The sequence below is a fragment of the Rhinolophus sinicus genome, linkage group LG03, assembly GCF_036562045.2.
Source record: "Rhinolophus sinicus isolate RSC01 linkage group LG03, ASM3656204v1, whole genome shotgun sequence".
In the NCBI taxonomy this organism is placed as follows: Eukaryota; Metazoa; Chordata; class Mammalia; order Chiroptera; family Rhinolophidae; genus Rhinolophus; species Rhinolophus sinicus.
Genome location: NC_133753.1, coordinates 38,633,427 through 38,660,525, shown reverse-complemented (window position 1 = coordinate 38,660,525; position 27,099 = coordinate 38,633,427). Strand labels below are relative to the sequence as shown.

At 42.5% G+C, this 27,099-nt stretch overlaps 1 protein-coding gene across 4 annotated transcripts in view; it reads left to right on the top strand.

The window, feature by feature from the left end:
- Positions 1 to 27,099, top strand: part of SAMD4A (sterile alpha motif domain containing 4A) — a 216,173-nt gene that overhangs the window by 102,887 nt on the left and 86,187 nt on the right. The gene's annotated exons all lie outside the window — the stretch shown is intronic.

Here is a 27,099-nt window from a genome sequence, read left to right as displayed (position 1 = left end):
TTTGGACACCCCTGGTCTAGAGTGTCAGGCCAGGAATCTTAGACTTGACCGAAATGTGGAATGAACTCAGTCTTCTAGAATTCCTCAGTCAATGTGTGTGAAGCCAGAATCTGAACCTCTCTCAGGGTAGGTGGCTACATCTCAGTACCAGTGAACATGGAAATGAGCTAGATGCCAGCAGGCATGAAATAGAAGCTTGGATTATCAGGGCTCAACACATAGGCCTGGACGGACACCTCAGGGCAGATGTGCAGCAGAGCCCTAGCAAGAAGTTAAACTGGGGGGAGGGGCAATGGGAGAGAAGGTACAGAGGCTTGGGGGGTGGGTAGGAAACTTCACACCATTACCTCCATCTACTGCTTTTTTTCAGAGTACAGATTTTAGGGTAGACTCAGCTGCTTAGTTTTCTTTTTTGGTTTATTTCTTTTGAGCCTCAGGATGTGTGCCATCATCTTAACTCTCTGCACTAGGGTGGCGGGGAGGTGGGGATGATTAAAACCCATCACAGAAAACTTTGTTTTCAGTCATCTATAGACATGAGGCTTTGTCGGGATGTGAACTCTGTTGCTCTCTGCCTCTTCCCCTACACACCTATAGCTGGATTCAGAAAGACTGCAGAAAGGGCCGCACAGTTCACAGGGCCCCTGTGATTTGTTTTTAAATGAAAAATTGGAGGGGTGGAATGCCTTCGGTTTGATTTGCTTTCACGTTTCGCTGTGTAAAGGCTACCTTTGATTTTTTTTAAAATCGTCCAAGTTATTATGAGAGGATAATATTGTTTTATAAGTCTTATGGGGATGTGGGGGCAGTTCCTAAGATCACATGTTAGTCATTTAAAATTCTTTTTGGAACAGGGTAGCACACGGTAAATCTATGTATGTACCAAATCAAGGCCAATTACCATAAAATGTCTGTCTGTAACATGGGAACAATGAAATGATAAAGTGCAACTATATTGTAATTTGTTACTCTGAAAGCTGCTATGCATCTTCCCGTGGAGGGACTGAGAGTGAAATATCACCATATTAACAGCTGGAAGAGTGATCTGGCCCAAGCTGCATTTCGCCTGCAATGAGGCTCACCTGAAGGGATCTTGAATGATCTCCAGAGAGGTGCCTGGGGCCCTTTCTCAAAGGTTATCTTGCCAGCCAGGATGGTAGACAAGCACATTTATAAATGATGGAAAGTATTTGCTGATTTGAGGTTTAAAGGCACTTTTCTCATACTCCTCCAGTGGCTTTTTATCAGAGCATGATATTCTGGTCTTGGAAACCATTACATATCCATCACATCCTTACTGAAGAGTGAAGTTTGCCCCCACCTGTCTGACAGCCAAGTCGCACCAACTTCAATGGGAGTGGCACATGTTTGTCCAGAGGCACAATTTGGCTCTTTCAAACTTAGGCCTAAAGGGTCTGTTTAATATATTATGTAAGAAAGAATGAAGTCATATAAACAGTTATGGTTTCTACCTTGAATCAAAACTCGTCCTTATTTGGTGCTTCCAAAGTTAGAAAACAATACAAACAACAGAAGCTCTCTCGGGATCAGTGAAGAAATAATGGCTGCCTTGTTCTCCACCATGGGTTTTGTGATGGTGTCAGCAAAGCAGGCTGCCTGCTGCTTTTAGCACTTGAAGCTTGTATTGGTTTCTTTTATCCTCTCACGCTGCTTAGAAGGAACATTTTGGAAGTCCACTGAATCCCCACCTGCTTTCAGGATGCCCAGGCATCCTTAGGGGGTAGCTGTCCACTAGGGCCCTGGGCCCTGGGGCAGGGGTAGTGGGCTCTGCAGCCCTCAGGAAGGCCCTTCGGCAGCTGAGTCTCAGAAGAAATAGCAGAACACTTTTCTCTGATCATCATTTTGGCTAAGCTAAAGGTAGATCACATTTCACCCTTAAATAACTGTCTTCTGTCTGTGTAAACAGACACGGCCATTAGTCTTAAACTTCAAACCTCAGCCCATGGATCTTGATTGGTTTCTTTTTCAGACCTTAACTCTGGGGGCCACTCTTCCCTGCTTTATGAAGCCTCTGATGCCTCTATCTGAGCATGCAGCCTACTTTCTGAGTCTTAAAAAGCCATGCTTGGGAGCACATACAATTAAGAGGGACGAGGAATAAAGAAAATTCATTTACTTCTCCCCTTGGGCCCTTAATCCATTTTAGCATCCCACTTGCATCAAAGCAGAAATGCCAAAACATTAAAACATGGCGTTCTCATTCTTTTCAATGGGGAAAAGAAGTTATGCAAAGGAGGCCTGCATCCCTGCAGAGTGGGTGAGAAGCCTGGCCAGAGGTTTGTCTCATTTAAGACATCAGTATATTCAGTGGCAGCAAAGGTACTGCCAAGTAAATTTATTCCAACTTTAGGGACAGAAGTGCAGGAGTTTTGCTGCTCCCTTAAGTTGCTTGTTGGATAGAAATTTCTGCATGAAGTTGTCTGAAGTAAGAACGCGACAACAGCTTATGTAGAACTTGACCTCTTCAGCATGCCCAAGAATTTGAAAAACAAAAGAGAATGCAGTGGATAATTGATCCCCTGCTCCCCATCCTGACACTGAATGGATCCTGGCTTGGTTTCTACCATACAGGTGTTTAGTCTCTGCCGGCAGGAGGACCCCGATGGGTCTGACTTTCTGCAGATGTCTTTAAATGTCAAAAACATGAGAAAGAAATCCAGTGACACTCTTGTCATTGTGACAATGCAGTATATACCCTCGCATTGATGTGGCCGTGCCTCAAATGACACTCAAATCAGTGGGATGGAGAGAGATTTTTAACAGAAGGCAGAGAATCCCATGTCATGAAGAGCAGCTCATTTAATAGCCAGGAAGCCTTAGAATCTTGCTGAAATTTTTGCTTGAGGGCTAAACTTTAAACTTAGTCTTTAGCCCTGCATTAGGTCTGACTAAGGAACGGTGTAAGAACATGAGAATCCATGTTTCAACAGGGGAGAGCTTCGAAGTCTTTAGTGTGTTTCTAAATGTAAGATTTAGGAACTCTGTGATTTAATCAAAGGGATTGCTTCTGGTAGCAATTCAATGGAGTTGTATCAAATTAAGTTTTATCAAGTTTTGTCTGATAGGGATATTTATCAGACTGGTTCCCAACACAGAGTGTGCTTCCTGCATTTATGAAAGTGAGGCTGGAGTCACCCTATAATATAAATGAGGTCACCTTAATTGGCCTGTTTTAATGCTCTGTGGCTGTGGGGACATCAGAGCCCCAGTGAACAAGCGAGTAGCATGTTAGGAGGAAGATCCCATGGTAGAAATTCCTTGCTTGCAAGGTTTAGAAAATTCAGTTCTTCTAACAACTATGCTGTGTACTGGTAAGATAATATTGAATGTCAACTGTAATTAAAAAGTAAAATTTCTTTTTTTAATTTTATAAAAGAAAATTCAGTTGTGTAGTAAGTATCTTGTGCAGACACAAACCTTAACCTAAATATAGAAGCTAAAAAAGAACCCTTCCATGGTAGGGCTCCCTTAAGTTAATCTATTCATCTGTGTGTGCTGACTCATGCCTAAATATTGGAGGCTAAATCCAAAAACAGAAAAAGCAAGCCCATAGCTCAATCCTAGGAAATATGTAAGACCACTGAGTATAACCCTGGAGAAAGAAGCCACTGACGACCATGGCAGGTCGTCATGAGATACGCTGGCCCCTTGTAATTACCCTGATTAATTAACTTCATATTTTGGCTTTACAAGTGCCTTTGGCATATTCAGGTTTCTCCATTTATCGTGATTCTTCTCAGTTTTCAAATTATTTTATGGTCTGGGCTTCAAACTCATATCAGAACAGAAGATCTGAAAGGATGTTAGCCGTTGATTTTTTTAGTACTTTCAATATTTCCACCTTGCCAGGCTTCCCAAAATAGGATCAGATGAAAAAAAAAATGTAATAGATGGCCAGGATGACAGTGTTCTAGGCCTTCATCTCTTAAACGTAGGAAGCAATTGTCAAGAAAGAGGAAGGCTGAAGAGATTTGGACTCCAATTTCCATAACTAGAATGATGAAAGGGTACATGACAGGATGCAGAAAAGGTCCCCACAGTCTAGAGCCTTGCACTGTGCCCTTTGCTTGCCACCCAAGCCAGATCCATTTGTACAGTCACCTTCGGTGTGCCTGCTGAAACACTGCACATGCTCTGCTTGACTTCTGGCCATGCATTTACCTCAATTTGTAATCGAACGTGTTACCTACGGTGGCTTCCCATTTCTCTGTGAAAGCCAAATAGTAGAAGACTCCTGAAGATGAAAGTCAGTACAAGGTATTTGGAAGTGGGCCAAAGGTAGTGAGTGAGTGCTGTGTGTTAAAGGAGCTACGCAATCATCCTTGAAAAGCTCTCTTTGATTCTAGCAGTTTTACCACACTAGGTAGTGTTTGGGTCACATATTTGATCATAGAATCCTTATAATTGGATGGATCTATATGCTTTTTGTGATATTCAGAGAAACAAATGTTATGAATGTTTCTATTTTAAAAGAACAAGACAACAACAACAAAAACCTCTCCAATTCCCATTACCCTACCTCCTTCACACACATAGTATTCTAATGTAGTTTATTCCTGAAACTGACTCATTCAGCTTTTCTCCTGGAAGTTGTCAGTATGTAGGCCTGGCTAATGGAGAAAATCAGCGCAGTGCCCAGGCACAATGCCATGACTCATTCCTGGCATTTCAGGGGCTTTGTAATGGAAATGATGGTTCTAAACTACAGTTCTTACCAAGTGGATATGTGAATATTAATGAAACAAGGCAGAGTTCTACACAGCTCCTGTATAACTTTCACCATAGATTCAGTGTCTGCTTATGAAGTCATAACCCACGCATGCTTGAATACCACAATATTGTTTTAATTAGTCTTTTAAAGCACAGTAAAATATTTGTCTTTGGTGAAAGGAGAAAATTCTCGCATATGTTGGAACTGCTTGGTTAAAAGGGCATTTTTGTCTACTGGATTAGTCTCCTGGGGTTTGTACTGGTATCTGAATGCTTTTTAAATAACCTGCACCCAATTCTCATTCATTCATTCGTTCCCATTCTCTTTCTTTCTCCCTTTTTCCTTCTCTCCCCGCCTATCTATAATTGTATTCATGTGCATACAGTGTGTGCATGTATTGTGTGTATACACAATCCCAACCTTTTATTTTACCTTCTGCTGGATCCAATCTTGTCCCCAAACTTTTTTCAAGAGTCATTCCCATTTCTTAGTACTACGTTAGAATTAAAAGTAGTACAACAGCCAAGAAATAGACATCAGGAAGACGTGGGGAAAACAAAGAAGACAGATATTTCAAACCCTTATTTTTATTGACTCAGGTTTGAATTTTGTGTTTGACAGATTGGTAGGATTTTGTGGAAACTCCCAGATGAGCAAGTTTCCCATCATTCTTGGAGACTGGGACAGAAGGTCAACTATTTAGTTGGTTTTTGGTGATTCTTATATGTCTACAGTCCATTGGACCAGGAATTTTTTGGAGCTGCTAATTGGAAAGTAGACAATTAGAAGATATTTTTAGCAAAAGAAGAGAATGAGCAATATACCTTATCACTCAGCCACTGTATTCTGATCCTGTCTTCTCTAACAATAGCTGCCTGCTACCTGCTCTTAAAACACAAGTGCTAATATTATGAGAAATGAATTACATGAAAAACAGTCTAATCTTTTCTAAAAGTGCTAAAAATACCAATGTGCAACTAAGAATATTTAAACTTTCTTCCCTTTCCAGATGATGCAGGATTCTAGGCAAAGACTGGATTTCAGAAGACACCCTGAGGCCTGGGCATGAGTGGAGGTTTTAGCTTATAGGAGTAAAGATGTTTAGACAGTGACCTTCAAAATGCGGGCCTTATCATTACACTAGTGTTGAGTCTTTAGATGCACAAACCGTTGTTTTCTATGTTATTCTGTGGAAATGAAAGGGTATTATGTTTCTTTTTTTCATTGAGGAAACTGAGGCACAGGAGATTACATTCCCAGACTTAGAACCTAGTGCTATGTTCCTGAGGTCCTATCTGCAGTTGGGAGACAATTCTGAACCAAACCGTTTTTGCATGGCTGGTTTCTGCATGGTAGCTCTTCCACGTTCTTATCTTTAGCAGGTCCATCTCTCAGAATACGTGAAGGGAAATACTTCTGTTTGAGAGCCTTTAAGATTTGACTAGAAGATCTTATGTGGGACCTGAGATAGAGAGGACAGATGGGATAGTGACCTGGAATGTTTGGAGGCAAAATGGATGGGACTTTGTGTGTGTGTGTGTGTGTGTGTGTGTGTGTGTGTCCAGAGAAGATGGAGCCTGTGTGTTCAGAGTTCCACAGGAGCCATACTCCCTTATCATCTGATCATGGATGACTCTTGCCCAGTGCTCTGCCATCATTCATTTCCATGTTGTATATGCTAGGAAAGCTCACAAGTATGTCTGAAGTCACTGTGTACTTTTTATACAGAAATCTTTTCTTAACCTTCATATAGATGCTGAGCAAGAACTATGCAAGTGACAAGTAACAGTATTGGTCTTTATACAACTGCTAGATTTTCTGTTTGAAAATGATACTTCTCAGAAAATAAAAGTTAATAAGACAATGTACGGAGAATTGGGCATTAAATAATTGTCACTCATTTTTTAATGCATTGGTCATGGAGTTGCTTCTTGCCAGCGGGGTGTAATTTTCAGGTCTGTAGCTGAGATATTCACTTGGATTGTCTCTGGACTGTGAGCAGAGATAATGTTTAGGGTTGTAATGTGGGTATTGAGGCCTTTTAAGTGTATGGATAATTTTTGATATGGTTATTTTAAGGGGAAATTACCTAAACTTACTTACATTTAGCACATTTGTTAACTCTTCATTTGCAGAAAACTGAAAAGTGATTTAGTTGAAACAACATCCAGAAACCTCCATTTCAGTCTATTCTTCAGTTCAAAATGTTAAGGTTTAATGAAAACTTAAAGTAACCAGCATCATGGAGACCAATGAAGCAGTTTATATTTTTACTATATATTTTTTTAACTTTAGAAGCTCATTGCCATGTAGAGTAAAAGAAACCTCATGCTTTTAATCTTTTCAGTTGACATTGCCAGTGAGAGTGTTATTATTGTTAGATAATCATAATGGTATGTTCTGGAGGCTCTTTTCCCCTCACCCGACACACCCAATTCCCTCACACCCCGCCAGCGGAGCCAAAGAAAGAAGAATAAAGCAATTCTTATTTGCTTTCAGAATTTGATTCTCTCTTGCTTTGGAGACATGCTGAGATGTGCTCTTCAACTATTATTAAATTTCTAATGTCCATCCAGGTTTAGATTAATTTGTAAAACCCACAAAAACATAAGTGAACCGGTCAGGCGCGTTGTGCAGAACTTTCTTCCAGGGAGCCTTCGCTTAGCCTCAGAACGGGAGTTAGGGCAGCATGGAGGGCCTGGGCATATCACTTCATCTCCACCAGCCTCAGGCTCCTCACCACCTGCCCGCTCACACTTGTTTTCACAATTAACAGATGATCATGTTTAGAAAGAGATTTTTGCACACTTAAAAAAAAGTGCTTCAGAGGTGTTAGATGTTAATAAATTAGACATTACATCATAGTTTCAGTCAGTAAACGTAATTCTATGTGTGTATTGATCATTATGCGTAGGGGACACCAGTAATTCTGGAAAAACTTTTCGTCACTTCGTGATAGGGCCCCAAGTGAAAAATATGCAGGGAGACCAGTCCAGCAGTTTCGTTAAGTTTAAACAAAGTGAGAATTTGGAAATCTCCCAAAAGACAAGCAGTAGAAGTAAGCTGTGACAGATCACCGCTCCAGATGATGGAAAGATTTATGACTGACACAACGCCCTGATAGAAGAAAAAACACAGAGCTATTGAAGACAGCTGTCCTAACACACAATGTGTGGTTATAGAACTGGCCTAACAGGGAGTGGAGGGGTGAATATAATGGACACACCTAAGGGGGGTATTCCATTAGAAGGGTGTGTGGGTCAGGAATCCCCGGATGGAGAAGGAGCCCTGTTCTCATCCCACAATATGGCCTTTAACATTCTGGGTCGTGGGGATTCTGCCGACACATGGAAGTACTTTGAGTTATGAGTTATGAGTCCATAAGTTGTAGATTCTCAGAACTCAGAAAGTAGCAGAAGTAGGTGGGGCTTGCTCAGTTCCTGTCGGCCTCCTGTCTCTGTTTCATTCCACTTGCTCTCCCCTGTGGCATCTCCATCTCCCTAAACCTGGACAGGAAGGAGTCACAGACAAGTGAAATAAGGTGGTGTCCTAGGGGCTGTTTAGTGCTGGTGCCCATGGTAGCCAAGTGACAGACATACCATATCTGGGTCCCTAACTCTCAACCAGCGCCCCTCTCAGCACACATTGCATTGAAGGCTCATCTTGTGACTGTCTCTGACATATCCCAATTCCTGGCAACCCTCCTTATGTTAGTGCTTACTGATCATCAGTTATATTTTAAGCATTTACTCTTGTTCCAAAAAGTATTTAAGATGGAGTTTCTCAACACGTAATCAAGTTCCCAAGATGTTTTGCTCTGGGTTCGTACTCTGACTGTGGCTGCATTCTTAAAAGGATAAGTAGAAAAGATAATGCAATGGAGAATGAACACGTGCCAAATTAAAGCATAAAAGGAAATACACTAAGACCAGATTCCCACTCTACTAATAATACAGGCCAGCCCTGGTTTTCAGATATTCAGTGACTTCTGTTTAAGCACTGCTGCCTTATATGTAGGTCTGTTGGAAAGGAAGGAAATGAATGAAGAAGGAAAAACACTGTTTTCAAAGGGGCTAACTACCTGCATAACCAACGCTGTGTTCTTGGCAGCCATCGTATTGTTTGTTCCCCGTTGCCAGCTGCCGTGCAGTGCTGTTCAAGGGGGGTTCTCCCCAGAAGAGCTGTGTACCCCGAGAGCACTCTACCTGGTTCTCGAGGGCCGGAAGTATGTGCTGATACTCTGACCCTTCACAGCCTCAGGCTCTAGAGCACTAAGAGAGGTCTGTCATCTCTCAGAGTCACAGAGTCATCTTCCTTCCAGGGTACCCCTGATGGAGATGGCATCTGATTTCAGGATGTCTGGGAAGGGTGGCCAAAAACCCAAGCAGAAGTGGTTGTGAGGTAGGACAGAGTCCGTGAGACACAGGACCATGTGCAGAGTTCGGGGAAAGCCAGGGAAACTCCCATTGCTGTTTGGGAGACCCACCTGAGTGGTGGTGATGCCTGAGCCCAATGCCATCACAGATGTTCTAAGTGAACGTCACCTAGGTTCTCGTTCTAGGAGAGGTTGAGAAGAGTGCTGGAGGGAGGCTGAGCATGTGGTTGGGTGTCGTGTGGGAGACTCTCCATTTGTCGTGCGGGGAGGCCTGCGGGGTCTCAGCTCCCACTCCCCACATAAGAACTCAGGACATGGTGAGGCCAAAAAGGAACACCGACGGAGCCATACGTAGGGGAGTCATATCACTATTCTCGCTGGCGGCCTCTGCCTCTCTGCAACCCGCTCTTGCTAGCTCAGCCACCATCTTCTTGCTAGCCCCCATTTGCTGCTAGCGTAGCCACAGCAGTTATATTAGTGGCCATTGGCTCACTTGTTACAGCTGATGGCCAACTAGCCACAGCTGATGGCCATCCAATCACCGTTGATGGCCATTTACTACCTGAGCCAGCACCTTTCCACATGAGGCCGAGAGCCTGGAAACTGCTCTCTGGGGTTCTGTCCCCACATTGGGAATCCAGAATGAAACTTGTCTCTATCAAATTCATAAACTTCCATGATTTTTGCATTGACAGTCACTTCTCAGCTTGATTTATTCCTACTTCAGAGCCCACTGCACATACAAACTCATCTTCTTCCCAACGGAGCTCTGCAAAACACTCATCTATCTGCATATTTTTAATCAGAAATTTTAGATTACTTCCTGCAGATTGCCTGTTTCATGAAGGAGGCGGAGAAGATGGGACAGGAGTCTTTTTGAAAGGAGTGTTTAAGTGATCGTTTGAGCCAAAAAGAAATCACCTTTTTATTCTTCCAAACAAAAGGCTTTTTCAAGCCAGCTGACTGAAGCCTAAATTGTTCCACGTAGGAAAATGGGAGGCATGTCTCCAGGTACATCCAGGTGGCCCCAGTCTTTTAGGGAGTGGTGGATGTATGAGATCTTCTGTGTGGAATCCCTGAGGCTCACAGAGAAGGGATTTTTCTAATCCTGTCATTTCAAACTCCAGGCAAAATATTGGCATAGAAAACAGGTTTCCAAAGTCAACCCATCATTGGCTCAGATATCATTAGAAAAATCAGGAGTCAAGAAAAGTCAGAAGGTAGAGATTTTAAATTCAGTCCTGGTTTTAATTTGTGTGGTTATTCTAACTAGTCAGAGAAGCGCCCCCACCTACCCAATACCCCGTTCCTAGGCATAAATTGCTCACCTGTCAAGAGAGGAATTAACTTTTTAAGGGTGCCACCTTAAGGGTCACTAATTTAGTAAATTGACTGACATTCCTAGAAAAGCTCCACAGCTTGTGCCAGTAAATATTTACCCAGTTAGTGACACTTCAATGATACCCCTAAGTCGTTGGCCCACTTCCAAAGAGTGAGGAGTTCCCTTTCAGGAAATGCATTACGCACTTGTGGGATCACACCAACACCCAGCCTGTGAAGTTCCAACGTACTTTAAAATGCAAAAAGAGAACTTTGCTGCCTCGAACTTTCAAACCTTTCCCAGATGGACCAAGAGGGCCAAGTGGGTTGAACCCAGCAGGGCGGGTTCAGCCTGTGTGGCTGAGCACCATGACGGTGTTTATAGGCTGGTGGGGCGTGGCTGATAAGAGGCATCCCCAAGTGCCTGCAGAGAGATGCCTCCTGTGCCCACCCTGTTTCCATTGGCCAAACACCCACGAGAAATGAGGGAAATCTGTGGAAAAGGCCAGAGTGTGCTCAGCTGAGATGCTGCCCCCTCCCCCACAGTTGCCTCTGCTGTCTTCACTTCTCAGCTGCAGCTGCCCACAGCTGTCTGGGAAATGGGTCTGGGGCTGAGGAAGCAGCATTGGGGGGTGGGAGTGGAATACAGCATGTTTTTTGAACCTAGACCTTTTGCCCTAGTAGTCAAAACAGGCAGTGAGTAGGCCCACTCGGTGCAGCTTCTGACGGGGTTCAGCTGGAAGCTTCAGAGGGAGACACTGGGGAGCAGGTATCTGAGCACAGTCTGCTGTTCAGTTCTGGGCACTAGGCTTTCAAAGAGGCATTGAGTGGACCCAGAGGAGGGTGGCCAGGAGGCTGTGAGGGTGCACAAAGCATCTTATCCAAAGATTATTAGAAGGAACTGGGGACTGTTAGCCTGAGAAAGAAAATGTAGGGGGATGGCTAATCTTGCGATAGAGGAAGTAGATTTCTTTTTTTGGTATTTTTTATTGTTGTAAAATATGCATAAAATTTGACATTTTAATCATTTTTAAGTGTATGGTTGTTACATTAATTATATTCACAATGTTGTGCTACCATCACCACTATCCATTTCCAGAATTTTTTCATCATCCCAAATAGAAACTCTTTAGACATTAAACAATAACTCCCCCTCCCCCAGCCTCTGACAACCTCTAATCTACCTTCTATCTCCATAAATTTACCTATTCTAGGTACCTCATTCGAGTATACATGAAATCATACAATATTTGTTCTTCTGTGTCTGGCTTCTTTCACTTGGCATAATGTTTTCAAGGTTCATCCATGTTGTAGCATATGTCAGAATTTCATTCCCTTTAAAGGCTGAATAATATTCCGTTGTATGTATATGCCATATTTTATTTATCCATTCATCTATTGGTGGACATTTGGGTTGCTTTTGGTTACTGTGAATAATGTTGCTATGAACATGTGTGTTCAAGTATTTGTAGATTTATTCTTTGTGGTTTCAGAAAAACTGACCTTTGTTGAATGGGAGGAAGGCAGAGAGGCTGATTATGGCTTCTGTAATCATAGCTCTCTGATAGTGGAAGTGGGCTCCCTAGGCCTAGTGAGTAGCTCAGCCCTGGTGGCCATCAAGGAGGAACCATGTTGGTGGGAGCCCCGCAACTAGTAAAGGAAGTGCCAGAAAAACTCTGAGGTCCCTTCCATCTGCAGAATTCTGTGATTCTCAGGCTAATGGAGTGTGCATCCTAAGAGAACCATCTGGAGAAAAAGAAAGTGGCGTCTGGTCAACTTTCTCCTAAGGAGAAAAATGGGAAGTGGGATGGTAAATTATCTACCAGTCTGGAGAAGTGACTGACTAAACTATCTCTGGCCTGGACTTGGGATCAGAGTCTCATGATGCTGTGAAGCTCATACAAAGGCTCTGTCTAGTCTTAGGGGACCTTCCCAGAGCTCCTTAGAAAGCTTTCTTGCACACTGCCACCCTGGAATGGGGATCGTAGGGGTGAGATCCATGGTCCTCATCACAATCCCCTGATGTCTGCCGGGAAAGGAGTGCTGCCCACTGGGAGTCCTGTCTCAGTGTTAGTTATGCTGAGTCCAGGTCGGGGTGAGGGAAGGTGGAGAATGTTGGATTGAGGCATGTTCAGAAGTGAACGCCAGCTGAGGTGGGGATGCCCTGGGATCCAACACAATTAGCTTCAATCGGTTACAGTTGGGGGTTTTCTTATCATTAGCTGGGGAGGCCTAGCCAGAGAATTCCAGTATTCCAGAGTGAGTTTAATTGTGGGTGATTTCATTCTGCCCTTTTTATGTCGAAGCCAGGGGCTTGCGTCATATAACAGTGAATTCAGGGAGATTTTTTATTTGCATGTGAATCATAGCTTTTCCAGCTGAATGTCACTTACTTGGAATTTTCGTCTGATTTTGTTTTTGTTTTTGTCTCTTGGTGTTTTTCCATCAGGCTCTTTGGCTAACCAGAAAAAAAAAAAAAATAGAGGAAGGGCTCAATCTGACTGGAGCAGGGTTTGAGTTGGCAACTCAAAAAGGAGAGTATTATGAATGTGAAAAAAAGAAAACGGATGCTTTATTTTGCTTTGAGGGAGGGACTGAGGCCAAGTCAAATTGAGAGCTCTAATTTGGGAATGGTGTTATTACAGGTCATTGGGAGTTGGTTACGCTCTAAATTGGGAGGCCAGTCACATGAGGAGGCAGCAAAGGCGGATCACATGGGGGACAGTCGGGGCTCTTTTACAATGAAGTTTTATCTTATTTACTACACGATTGAACTATACGTCTGTCATGTTGAGAAACCAAGTCACCTTATTGGCTGAAGAACGCTCCCTGCCTTGGCCCATCGGTTGTTTTATAAATGAGCCAGTTCTTCAAATATATGTGCTTTCCGGGACTTTATTTAGGTACTGGAACTGTTCAGTGATTAGTGGAGCAAGCCATGTGCTAAAGGTTATATATCTGTTCTTCACCTTCACCTTCAGTTCTTATTCTGAGGGGCTGCTTCCCTTTTTTCTGAAGGCTCTATCCATTTTAGGTCTCAAGGTCAAGACATTCTCATAACCTTAAATATATATATATATATATATATATATATATATATATATATATATATATATATATATAATATTTAAATATATATTCAAAAGTGATGATCTCAATTTATTAGATTTCACTTTCTCAGCACTGTGCCTGTCAGCTCGCAAAATGAAAACAAAAAGAGATGGGTCCTGCCCCACCACAGGCAGTTGAGAACAAACTATTCTTCCCACCCCCAAACTGCAGACTCTTGAAGTTCTTGGCATCTTGGGGAGGGCCAGGGAGGGTTGTGTGTGGTAAGCTGCTGATTTTTCTTGGAGAATCAAAGTTGGTTTTTGTTGATGCATAAAGCCCTGATTAGTTAGCTGTGTTTGAAATAAAAACAAAGCAGCCCAAGAAGAATATCTAGAATTCAGTGTCCAGTGCAAACAAGTTGTACTCATGGTCCTAAATGGGGCATGTTACTAAGTCTGTGACACAGAGGTTCTGCGGTGCCTCCGAAGCATGTGGACCGGCAATGCTTGTGATCGAGGTTAGGAATAGAAGGTGTGTGGAAACTTTCTATAAAAGGCAGCTGGGGCCCCTGGACTGGGGTGATCACGTGGTCAGGAAGCTGTGGCACTGTTCACGGCTGTACCGGGGTATTGCCATGTGACCTTGGGCGAGTTTCTCTGTGCCTCAGTTTCTCTGAAGCACCATATTGGTTTTGGGAGGGGAGGGTAAAGTCTTCCAAAGATGGCTGAGATGTGATATGTTATCAGGTAAATGGAGCGTGGGTGGTGTCAAATCAGGGCCATGTGTCTCCAGACAAGGCTGGACTGCTAGTCTCTCCTCAGGCATCGTCCACTGTGGGTGATGCCTCTGACATCACAATACCCAGCCGACACTCAATAATGATGAGCTGTGCCCAGTGGACACCAGAGCAGGCAAGAAAAGGAAGAGGACAAAGTGGAGAGGGAGGAGATGGAGCAATCCCTTATGTGATAATTCCACCAACTCACAGCTTTTTCACCTAACATCTGGTTCCATTGTAATATGTTCAGCTCCATATAACTTGTACAGCGGCTGTGCCCTCCCCACCACAAACTCAACAAAATATTATGGTCCTCTAATCGAGAGAATTTTGCTCCTGTTGGCTGCATGTCTCGTGGTTCATCGTCAGACCCGTGAGTTGATACTTCCCCAAATGGCTCTCCAGAGTAACCGTTTAGAGGTAATGCCATGGCTCTGTGCTCCAGGCTCCTCGGTGCCTACTGCAGACCCATCTCCACCCTTCTCCTTGGAGCCGCACCACACTCCGGTGACCATGCAGGGGTGGTTTGTGAGGGTGTGAGTCTACGGTAAAGACGCTTTAACATGGAGAGTCTCATCTTCATTTTATTCTCGAGCTACCTCAGGGCTAATCAGACTTTATTACTCTGAGGGCACCCTAAAGACCCAAGTGGGTCATATTGTGGCTCCCCTGTCTAGCTTCAGAAGGTGTTATCACTCCTTTTAACATTGCTCTCAAGGAAAACTTGAGAGATCTGCCCTGTTGTAGAAATATGACCTTTTGCTTGCTTATGTGTTGGTTATTATTTTTCTTAATCCAACATTTTCTCTTAAAAAATAGGTCCTTACCACTCTTTGAATTGATACCTCTTAGCCTTCCTCCTGGTAGGAATTGTTTTTCCCACCTGGTTTTCATATCAGCCTTAACCTGCCCATCCTCCAAAAGCTAGACACTGGAGACCATGATTATTTGTTCCTTGGACTAGGGGTTCTCAAGTTTAAGCCTGGATCTGAATCATCTGACGAGGTTTTTGAACACACATAGAGTTTCTGATTCAGTAAATGTAGGATGGAGTCCCAGCATTTGCATTTCTAACAGGTTTCCAGGTGTGTGACTCTCTTTACACTTTGAAACCAGTGCCTTAGACTTTTTTGGCTGCCCTGTTCTCCCCTCCTTCCCCTTCTTCTGCCTGTAGGAGAGGGTACCATCGAGCATCATGGGTTCCCTTAGATGATGGTGACTGTCACAATTATATAGTATTCACCATGGGCCAGACAATGGTCCCTGTGCTTCAGACAGATCAAATAATCCAAGAATCACAACAATCCTTTGAAATATCCCAGATGAGGCAACTGAAGTGTAGAGTGGCTAAGTAAATTGCCCAAGGACACACTGTTAACTAAATGGATTATTAGGATTTAAACCCAGACAGTGCAGCTAGAATCTGCACTCTCAATCACTACGCGTTATTATCTTCCTTTTCCTTTTCCTCAAGTCACTTAGAGCACTTAATACTCCTACAGTTCTTGGAAGTGAGTATCTCAGAAAGGAGCCCAAGACAACCAAGCCCATCTTAGGTATTTGTAACTTGCATCTTAGACTCTGAGTCTCCGGGTGGCTGGGCTTCCGGGATGATGATGATGATGATGATGATGATGATGGGGTGTGTGTGTGTGTGTGTGTGTGTGTGAGAGAGAGAGAGAGAGAGAGAGAGAGAGAGAGAGAGAGAGAGAGAGAGACTCTTAGAAAGCAAACAGCCTCGGGAGCGCCACAGGAGGGGGCTGATATAAAGACACTGGGGAGCATCCATCTGTGAAGAGAGGCCAGTGCTCCCCTTCTGTCAAGTCCCAGTGTCCCTCATTATTCTGTCCTGGTCCAGAGTTTCCGCTGTTGACACTAGCACCTTAACCAGAGACAGATGAAGCTGAGAAGGAACAGATGTACTGTATATCGGCCATGATAGAAAAGTGCACGTATCTTTTGTTCAGTCTGGTCTAGCAAACCTAAGTGGCCAAGAAGAGAGTAAGGAACACTTAAGTGCAGACACTGTCCCGGCCCTTAAAGGGGTCTAATTGAGGAGAAAGTATTGTACAAGCATGTACGTCATTGAGCTAAATTGTGGTAGAGAGAAGGCAATGAGAGCCAGAGTAGATCAGTAGGATCTGAAGAGGGAAGTACATGCTTAAGTCATGTCATGGGTGATAATGTGGGGTGGGAAGGAGAAGGTTTGGATGTTTCTGGTGTATATCTATAGCACAGACTATTTATTAATAAACAATGGTCTCTTTTAAGGTTTAAATAGTCAAAGGTTATGTCTCCATTGGTGTAGTGATAATCAACTAAGCTCTTTGTGTTTTTCCAGTAAATAAAGTGTTGAAGTCTGGCTGGAAATCTACTGTAGGTTCTGGGGTTACTTTAGAGAATGGATTCTACTCCTTACAGAGTTGCCTATTGGTTCTATAAATGGAGACCTTCTTAAAGTATTTCTCTACTCTTCTGGTCTAATTCACTCCAAATTCTTTGTATTGCAGACATTTCTTTGGGGGTATAAAACTTTTCCCATGGCTATTTCTGACCCTTCACACCCCATCGAAAAGAACAGGTCCTAGCAACAAGCCATATACATTAATAAGGGACCAAAGATAAATATCTAATGGATGAATAAATACATTCACCTCCAAAGGTGGTAGTGTAAAGCTAGATTAAAGCAAAACAGGCCACTGCTGTCACTCAGGCTCTGGACCTGTGTGGCCTAAATCCTCTTGCTGTTTTTGTGTCTTCGGTTTGGAATTCTAGCTGGTACATCTGAGACTCAGAAAAGCTGAGTGAGAGGCCCTGTCCACAGGCATAACTATGGGCTCTGAGCTTTTGTGTCCCCCTGCAACAGTCCCACAAAGTCTACTGAAGCAAAGGGTCATCATTTGGCCAATCCTTCTAATTCTGGTCCAGCCATGGACTGTTGGGTCTATTTAATTTCATAGTGGGATGCCCAGAAGGAGGGAAGTGGCCTCAGCCATTCTCTTTCCTGATTAGAGAAGTTTATCCTTTACCATTGTGCTTTCTAACTTTTCTCCTCCTTACCCCACTACCCCAGAGGACTTCAGATATTAAAAAGTATCCCCCCTTCCGTCTCAACAAATTTGAAAAATCTTATACTAATGGCGTCAACAGACCTACTAACCTGAAAACGAGTTTGGTACACAAGTAACAGGTGAAAATAAGCGGCTTTTCTGCTTATCATTGCATAAATTCCTGGAGTTGGTTGATAGCTCAAGGGAACCAGAAAGGGAGGTGTGCCTCTAACTCCCTCTACAGGGCTATGCCTAATGAGAGTGAGAGCGGGATTGGCTGTGTCCTCGGGCAGGTCACCAAACTCCGTCCTTGTACAGTTGACTAGGCCCTTCTTTTCAAATACAGTAACAGTTGATTTGTGACCATGAATTTGAATATCCTGCCTCCACAAAACTGTTCATTCTCTCCTCCATAGAATATCTCGTACATGTATTGCAGATTTCATACCTAAATGAGTGATACATAAATTTTACTATCAACTTTTCTAACATGTGTATTTTGGGAATATATATGTACCGTTCCTTGGTGACAGTACTTACATAGTTACACACGTCACAGGGCTCTTACATTCACACTTATATTTTGGAGTCCTATCCCTCAAGATGGGAGATCTCGTCTATAAGTTGTTGAGCAATTTCCTCATTATTTTAGAAAGTGTGTGGTCCAGTGACTTAAAACCCCTATTCATTTAAAGACGTAGAATGGTTCCCTGTTGTCAGAGGTAAAACGTGTTCACTCTGGCCCTTCCCATATTTAGTGAGGTTTATGAGCTTATTGTGTAAAGTGGCTGTTGTTCAATTTGGTCTGTTGGGCCAAGCACAAATTATTCTTTTGTGATTTGACCTGTTTATATTCCTCCCAAGAGGCTCCTTTGTTGACTCTGTCTGGACATTGCCAAGGATTTTGGTCTTGGTCGCCTAATTATTGCAATTAGGCTGCGTGCACCATGGTACGCGTCTTTCAAGGCTCTTATTTCTACTGCTTTTCATGGAGCAAGGCCTGAATCTAAGTGTACAGCAGGTCCTCGAATAATGTCATTTTGTTCAACAATATTTTGTTATAATGTTAATGGGAAAAAAAGAATCGATTCCCCGCTGAGACCACTGCCTGTGTAGAGTTTGCATGTTCTCCCCATTTCTGTGTGGGTGTTCTCCAGGGACTCCAGTTTCCTCCTACATCCCAAAGATGTGCCCGTGAGGTGAATTGGGACCTGCATTGTCCCAGTCTCAGGGTGGCTGTTTGTGTGTAAGTGGCCCTGCGATGGGAGGGTGTCCTGTCCAGGGTGGGTCCCGCCTTGTGCCCTGAGCTACCAGGAGAGACTATGGCCGACCGAACCCTGAACTGGAATAAGCGGGTTGGAAAAGAATTATCTTACTTTTATTAATCTTTCTTAAATGTATGAATAGCTTACATTTACTTCAGTGTTTAATATGTGCAGTGTTTTGGGTCTTTATTTAGAAGTTTAGTGATGTATTGGTGACCAGAAATATGCAGTAGGAACTTAACTCTTGTTTATATCAGTTAGCCTGTGGTAAAAATTGGTTTTGTTATACATCATTTTGATTAAAATAGCAGTTTCCAAGAACCTATCTGGAGCATTAAGTGAGGACTTACTGCAGTAACACAAAGCATGTTTTTATCCTTCGCAAGGTCGGCAAGAGGATTGCTAATTCATTATTTTGAAATACTATTGAAGAGTTATTTTGTGGTATGTGGGGTTTTGTCAGTGGTGGTCTGGGAGTGCAAGAGTGGCACTGAAGATTAGTGAATGGGAAAGCTTCTTGCTTTTAGAACATTTATAGCTTCTCCCCTGAGGGGTTTTGATATAAAAAAAAAAACTACCCAAATGTGGTTGCAAGGATTTGTCTTGCATTTGTCAAGAGTAAGGTAACATTTTCTTTATCTGTAATTTATCTGACCCTTAGGAGACCCGTTCCTGTGAGATTTTATTAGATCATAATCACTTATGGCTAAAAACACTTGGGCATACAACTGTCTTAACACAATCTTACTGTATTGGCATCAGTTTTCTTTCTTTCATCAACAGATGCTTGCAAAAGAGTGTATTAAATACATTTAATTCTTCTGTCTCAGCCTCTCAAATCTTTATCATGAAGATTACTTTAATTGGTGGCAGTTACAATCAGGAAAAGCACCCATTATGCTTTTGTTTTCTAGCATGTGGGGAAATTTTCCATCCTAAACAGAATATTGAGAAGGGGAGTGTAGTCAAGATTTTAGAAATTGAGCTAATCATTTTATTTTCTACTTTTATATGTTCCTGTTTTTATTTGCTGTTATAGCTAAAAGTAATCAGAATTCTGCAGAGTTAAATTAGAAAGAGGTGACTTAACAGTTTTGGGGTGACGGTTAGTACTCACTTTTGTTTGCAGGTCACCCCAGTCCATCAGTCTTTATTTGAAGAAAATTTCTAGGAAGTGCTTAAGATTTAGAGTAAGAAATCCCAAAGTCTAATAAAACACTATCAAACAAAATGCCTGGGCACGATTTTATATAACCACTAAAAAATGTGGTTAATAAGGAAATGTTAAAGCATGCAAAAATGTAGACAACACCACTATCCTCATAGTGCTTACAGTGTAGTAGAGAAAGACAGAAAATAAGTGTAATACACATCAGATCATGTGATAAGTGCTATTGAGAAAAATAAAGCAGGGCAGGGGGGATAAGGGAGTGTAGGGTGAAGGGGTGATGTGAGCAATTTAAAATAGTGTGGACAGAGGAGGTCTCACCAAGAACGTAACCTCTGAGCAGACAGACTGAGGGAGGCTAAATGTGGGAGAAATGTGTTTCAGCCAGAGGGAACAGCAAGTGCAAAGGTTGGGAAGTAGCACACGTCTAGTATGTCAAAGGAACAGCAAGGAAGCCAGGATAAACTGAAATGAATGAAAGACAGCAGCAAGGATGGGGTCTGGATCATAGAGAGGCTGATAGGCCATCGCATGTCTCTTACTCAGCTTGAGATGGGAAAACATTGGAATGTTTGATCAGAGAGGTGACATGACTTATCTTCTAGTATAAAAAGATCCTCTGGTTCTTATGTTAATAATAGACTGTTGGGGGTGGGTGGAATGCAGAAGCTTGGTGAGAGGTAGTCAGATTCTGGATATATTTTGGGGATTCGGAGGACAGGATTTGCTGACAGATTAAATATGGGATGTGAGAGAAAGAAGTCAGAGATACTCAAAGGTTTCCACTTGAACTACTGGAAAGATGGAGAAGCCATTTGCTGAGATAGAGAAGAAGACCAAGGGAGCAGATCGAATGAGTAAGTGCATCCGTTCAGTTTTGGACACGTTGACTTTGAGATCATCTGAGTAGAGATGTAAAGGATGCAGTTGGGATATAGGAGTTTGAAGCTCAGAGACAGACCTGGGCTGGAGGTACACATGTGGGCATTCTCTGCGTACTGGCAAAGCCAGAGGTCACAACTGAGGCAAGTGGTTGAGGGAGCTGGCCTGTTTTATGTGCCTGCAGCCTCAGACCTACAAGAGTTGGTCATAGCCAGGAGAAGGTCAGAAGCCTGAAGGTGAATCCCAAGCCTGACTTAAGCCCTTAGCTGAGATCTCAGGACTAGATCACTGCTGGTCTGTGGTCTGTCAGGCGCAAAGGAGCCCTGCTTGAGCACCCAGCCGTGCCAGTGCTACTACCCAGGGAAAAAAGTGACTAACATGGGAAGTCCTCTTTGAAGAGATGACCAGATCACTCTGGAGCAGTAAGTAGGTTACTGTAGGTGTCTGTCAGGATCAGAGTTGCCTGGTTCTTGCCCTTTGAGAATGGTCAGGTGCCTATGAATGACGAGTACCTAATGACCTTCTCAGAGAAAGCTCTAGTAACCGGTTAGAGTGGACCATGGAATCCACGACATAGACCCCTGCCTTTTCTAGTGAATTCAAGAGACAGTAGAGTTTCTGAGTGATTTTTACCAAGTAACACAAAGCTCCATGTATTAGTTAACTATTGCTGTGTAACAAATCACCCCCCAAACTTAATGGCTTCACATAATAATATTTATCATAGTTTTCTGAGGGTCAGAAATTTCGGACAGCCTAGCTGGGTAGTTCTGGCTTAAGGTCTCCCACAAGGTTGTAGTCAAGATATTGACTAGAGCTGGAGAATCCACTTCTGAGGTGGCTCATTCACTGGCAGCTGGTACTGGCTGTTAGTAGCAGGCCTGAGTTCCTCCCCACATGGGCCTCTGCCAGAGTGTCTTCATAATTGGTAAGGCTAGCTTTCCCCAGAGCAAATGAACCAAGAGAACAAGATGGAAGCTGCAATGCCTTTTATGACCTAATCTCAGAACACCTCTGCCACACTCTATTGGTTACATAGACCTGCTCAGATTCATTTTGGGAGGAGAGTACACAAGGGCATGAATACCAAGAGATGGGGATCCATAGGGGCCATTTTGGAAGCCAGCAATCACCCTCCTTGAAAATAGGGAGAAGGTTCCTTATCTTCTCAATCCTTTGTGTCTGCTCGAAGGAGCTCAGTAACTCTATATTATTAGCTTGGTGCAAAAGTAATTGCAGTTTTAAAAGTTAAAAAGAATTGCAAAAACCGCAATTACCTTTGCAACAACCTAGTATATGTGTCCCGCATTACAACTGGTCTAATCCACATCTTTTGCAGGACTCCAACAAATTACGGAGCTGTTTCTCTAGCCATCTCTAGTTCAAGAGGGTACCTTGGGAGACAATAGGCAAGTGCAGGTGCCAACACAAGAATCCCACTGTTTGTCATGGATAGTTTCCATTTTTCCCTCTGATTTTTCAGGTGCCCTGTCAGCTCACATCCCTACCCAATGCATAGTGTGTGGTGTTACCATCTTTGAGTTGTGCAGAGTTGCACTACGTTTAGAAGCCTTTATTCCACGATGTGTCTAGGACTGTTTGTAATACGAATTCTTCCAAGGAACATTTGACCATTTAAGACCCACCTGTATTCCCTCCTTTTAGAACATTTATTTAACAGGTACTTCTTATATGTGTGCACTTACTATCCAGACATTTCTCACATGAGCAAATTGCCTAAATACACTTGTGAGAAACCCTTTTATGGTAAATGTTATTAATCTGGAAACAAGAGTAAAATAAAATAGCAATTTAAGGGTAATTTACTAACAACTGGAGCCCTTACACATTGACATACCATTGTGTAGTAGTACCACTGTGTAATAAAAATACCCGACTTGGTATTTAAACATACTCTTTGTCACTCCAATAATTATTGGGACAGTTTCCTAATCCTCACGGTCTTTAATTATAGCTCTTCTAAGATTTTTTTTTTACTACTCCTGTATCACCGGTTTATAAATTATAAATCATTAACTTTTACCCTCATAAACCATCCAGCAAACTCTTACATCTCTGCTCCTTATCCAGAGAAATAATAAAGTATTCAAAGAAAGTAATAGAGGTAACTTGGCATCGTTGAACCTTGCTGTTCTTGGACTTCCATTTTTCCAGACTGTCTACAGAATAGAAAGATATTGGGGTGGATAATAATAGAAACTGCCTCATGGAAGCGATTGATTAATTAAAATTTTGAGGATTCCTGGGTCTTCTCCAGTAAGGAGAATCCATTGGATACACATCTCAGTAAAGGCTCTTTTCTTTTTGGAAGGTGATGTTGATGCCACAAAGAAGGCCAGTGGGCAGCTGGGCAGGACCGAGCCATCATGTACCAAGTCCCCACATGTAGGGCCTGGCTTCTGTTTGAAGGTGGAGATACTCTCGTCAGTGCCCTGGGCACACGTACTCTGAGACCGACTTAGTACTAAATAGAAAGCAGGGACATAGAACCTGCAATGTTGGCTTATTAATTTGCCAGGAAGAGCCATCATCAGGGGGATCCGATGTACTCAAAGTCCATATAATCAACACAGGAAGGCCTCCACAGGAAGCCAAATCATAATCAGAAACCATTTATTAAGTTGCCCTGAAAATCATCATCACAGAATGTCGAAATACCTCAAGTCTGTATGATCAGTTCATTCTCTCGCTGAAGGTATCGGGTGAGCAAAATCATAGTCCAAAGGTTTTTTGGTGAGTAGATAATCAAAATGAGGAAGGCTAAGTGAGGTGAATGTTTAGTGGCAACAGGTTAGCCTTATGAATTCATCTCAGAGTGGGAATGATTTTGCCTGAAGGACTGAATTACTCAAAGCCAAATGACTAAAACTTCCTTTTTCCTAGAGGGGCACTTGGATAGGTGTATTAGCTATCTTTGGCCACATAACAAATCACCCAAAATGTAGCAGCTTAAAACAACAATAAACATGTTATCACACACATTTTTGTGTCAAAAGTGGTTCTGGCTCATGGTCCCTCAAAATGTTGTCTGGGATGCAGTCATCTGAAGGCTTAACCAGGGCTGGGAGTTCAGCTTCCAAGATGGTTCCCTCACATGGCTAGCAAATTGGTGTTGGCTGTTGGCAAGAGACCTCAGTTCCTTACTACCAAGATCTCTCTCCCTACTGGGTTGCTTAAGTGACCTCACAACATGGTAGCTGGCTTGCCACAGAGTGAGTAACCCAAGAGACAGCAAGACAAATGCTGCAATGCCTTTTATTACCTAATCCATGAAGTCACACACTGTCATTTACGCTACTTTCTGTTTGCTAGAAGCCACTCACTAGGTCCAGCCTTCACTCAAAGGGAAGGGAATTAATTAGGCTCCACTTTTTGGGGAGGAGTGTCAAAGAAATTGTGGATATATTTTAAAACCACAATAGCTATCACCTACATTGTCTCTGTAACTCCTTTTTTTCTGCACTTCCATAGCTGACCAATTATTCTGCTGATCCATGTACTCTATTAATGTATTATTATATTTATAAATATGATACACATATACTCATTTTATATATAATTATATATGTGTGTAATTATATATTTTATGTATTATATAATTATATATTATATATTATAAATATCAACGTTTTTAGCTTATTCCAAGCTCTTCTAGTATGATAACCATTATGTATCTATGCTAATTAGCATATTCCCATTCTGTCACCTCACTAGCCAGGGGACCTGGGGCAAGTTACTTGACCTCTCTGTGTCTCTCTGTGTCCTCATCTGTAAAATAAAGCTGTAACAAGACCTACCTCATAAGCTTCTTGTGAGGATTAAATGAGTAATTATATGACAGCACTTAGAAGACTACCTGGCACATAGAAAACATTCAATACTGTTAGCTGTCAGCGTGGCAGCTGTAGCAGTAGCAGAAACAGTTTGATCCAGTAGGTGTAGCTAGCCCTCAGAAGGCAATCTTACGTCCATGTTCCCAGTGGCAGTAAACAAAAGTCTTAGTTGTCCTCCTGGCCACGCCACAACCCCACACTATCCAAGCCCTGTCCCAAGGATAGAGAAAGAACCGTTTCAGCCCTGGAAGGGACCAGGGCCAGTGGCCGCACGTTTCCTTTTCCTCTTCGCTGTGCTCGTTCCTCCTCTGGACCCCAGGTTAATCCCTGGCAGGGAGGGCTTGCATGGAGATAATGTGTCTAGTTTGCACTCTGAGTCCTGTTTACGTTTTGTTTTTGTTCCTGATTTTTTTTTAGGCTGACCTTTTGCGGAAGGGTACAATATCCAAACAGGGAAGTGACCTAGCAGAAAGCTAGAGAGTTCCTCAGCCTCGTGAATGTTTATTCAAGGTTGTTCCCAAATTTTATTTTTAAACGTACATTTTCTTCCAGGGTGTATACTAGCCACTTCTGATCAGTGTTGTCATTACACATAGATTCATCTTCCTCTCAGACCCTTTGGCTTCTTGCCAGTACCTGTTTAGCTCCATGGACTTAATGAATAGATTTTATCTTCATCCCAAGCATAGCAAACTGGTATTTGCTGAAAATGTATTGATGAGAAAGTTAGAAGTGGTACTTTCTTCATCTCCAGGAGCTACTCCAAAGGGGAGGCTATACCTAGTAGAATGCATGAGGGTTGTCTTGTGTCAGGTGGCGGTTAGCTAAATATAGAGTCAGGGAGCTGCAAGGGACCTGCTGAGGTCATCTGTGCCCTCCCACCTGCCTTCCCCATCTGAATGTCTATGGAACTGTGCTAGCCAATTCAGTAGCCACCAGCCACACATGGCTTCTGAGCACTTCGGCGGTGCCTAGTCCACCTTGAGATGTGCTTTTGGTGGTAAAATACACCCTAGATTTCAAAGACTTAATACAAAGCAAAGAATATAAACTGATTCACCTGTAAAAATAATTAATTTTACCTCCTTCTTTTTACTTGTCTTTTAGTACTAGAAAGTTTTCAATTCCTTATGTGGAATACCATATTTCATCATTGTATTTCTATCCAACAATGCTTCTGGAGACCATCTAGTTCTATTTTTCCTGCCCCCGGGACAGATTGTAGAGCCTTTCTGGGTGACTCCTCTGAGTCTGTTGTCATTCTGGCTCTTCAGTTCTTCTCCACGCCCAATCTTAATCTCTCCTGCTTCAATCCGAAGACTTCTACTTCAGATAGTTGACTGTTCATCTCCTTATGAGAGCTCCACTTGAAAGGAGTCAAACATCTTTTCATATTTTTCAATTGTAAGCTCAATAACCCCATTTTCTTTCATCTTTTGACTTTCTACCTCTTTTCCAACTCCGATGATTTTTAATGACCTTCCCTGGGTGGTGTTTGGCCTCTATGATTTTTAAAACTTGGTATCCAAAACCACCCAACATCACTCTAATGTGGGCCTGACTAATGCAGAGACAAGTAAGAGGAATTATTTCCACCATCAAGTAGTTGAATGGTCCTTTTGATACATCATCTCATTTAACTCAAAGAGGGCAGATGCTCTTGGTAACACTCTTGACTAATTAGGGAATTGAGGTTGAGAAATTCAGTAACTGACCAAGTTTCCACTGCAAATTAAGGGGCAGGTCTGGGATTCGTGCCCAGGTTTGCCTAACTCCAAAGCCCACATTTTTTTCATTACATACTTTGCCCAATACGTTTCTTTGAACACACCCCTATAGTCTTGAGAGGCGTTAGAGTACATGGCTGATGCATTTGTAACTTATGGTCAATGATGACTGTTGAGCTTGCCTTGATATATGTGTGCCTTGCTAGAATTGTGAAGCCCTTTTGCTAAGTTCCAGGAACCTTTCAACTCTGCCGATACTGTGTGAAAGCCAGCGGGACTACCTGTCCCTGTGGGGTCATCAAAATTGAGGTCTCCAGGTGTCAGGAATGTCTTTTCTAGAAAAGAGCTTTCTTTCCTGTTACCCTAGGTCCTAACTGTCAGTCTCCAGAACAAGCTACTTCTCAAAGGCCAGTCATGGTGAAGTGTATTGTTTACCCATGTTTACCTAAAGGCAACAAGTTTGTGTTTTGATCAAAAGGGTCAGAAAGGGATCCTTGTGAGTGTGTTAAAACAGATCTTCACATGGATGGACCTTGAAGACCTTATGCTGAGTGAAATAAACCATTCACATAAGGGTATTCCACTGTATGAGATACCTAGAGTAGTCAAAGTCACAGAGACAGAAAGTAGAATAGTGGTTGCCAGGGGCTGGGGCGAGGAGGGTATGGGGAGTTATTGTTTATGAGGACAGAGTTTCAGTTTGGGAACATGAAAAAGCTCTGGACATGGATGATAGTGATGGTTGCACAACCTTCTGAATGTACTTAATGCCACTGACCTGTACACTTAAAATGGTTAAATGGTAAATATTATGTTAAATATATTTTACCACAATAAAAATAGCTAAACAGATCTTCTTTACACAGAGAAAAATAGCTTGCTTACATGTGTGATGAG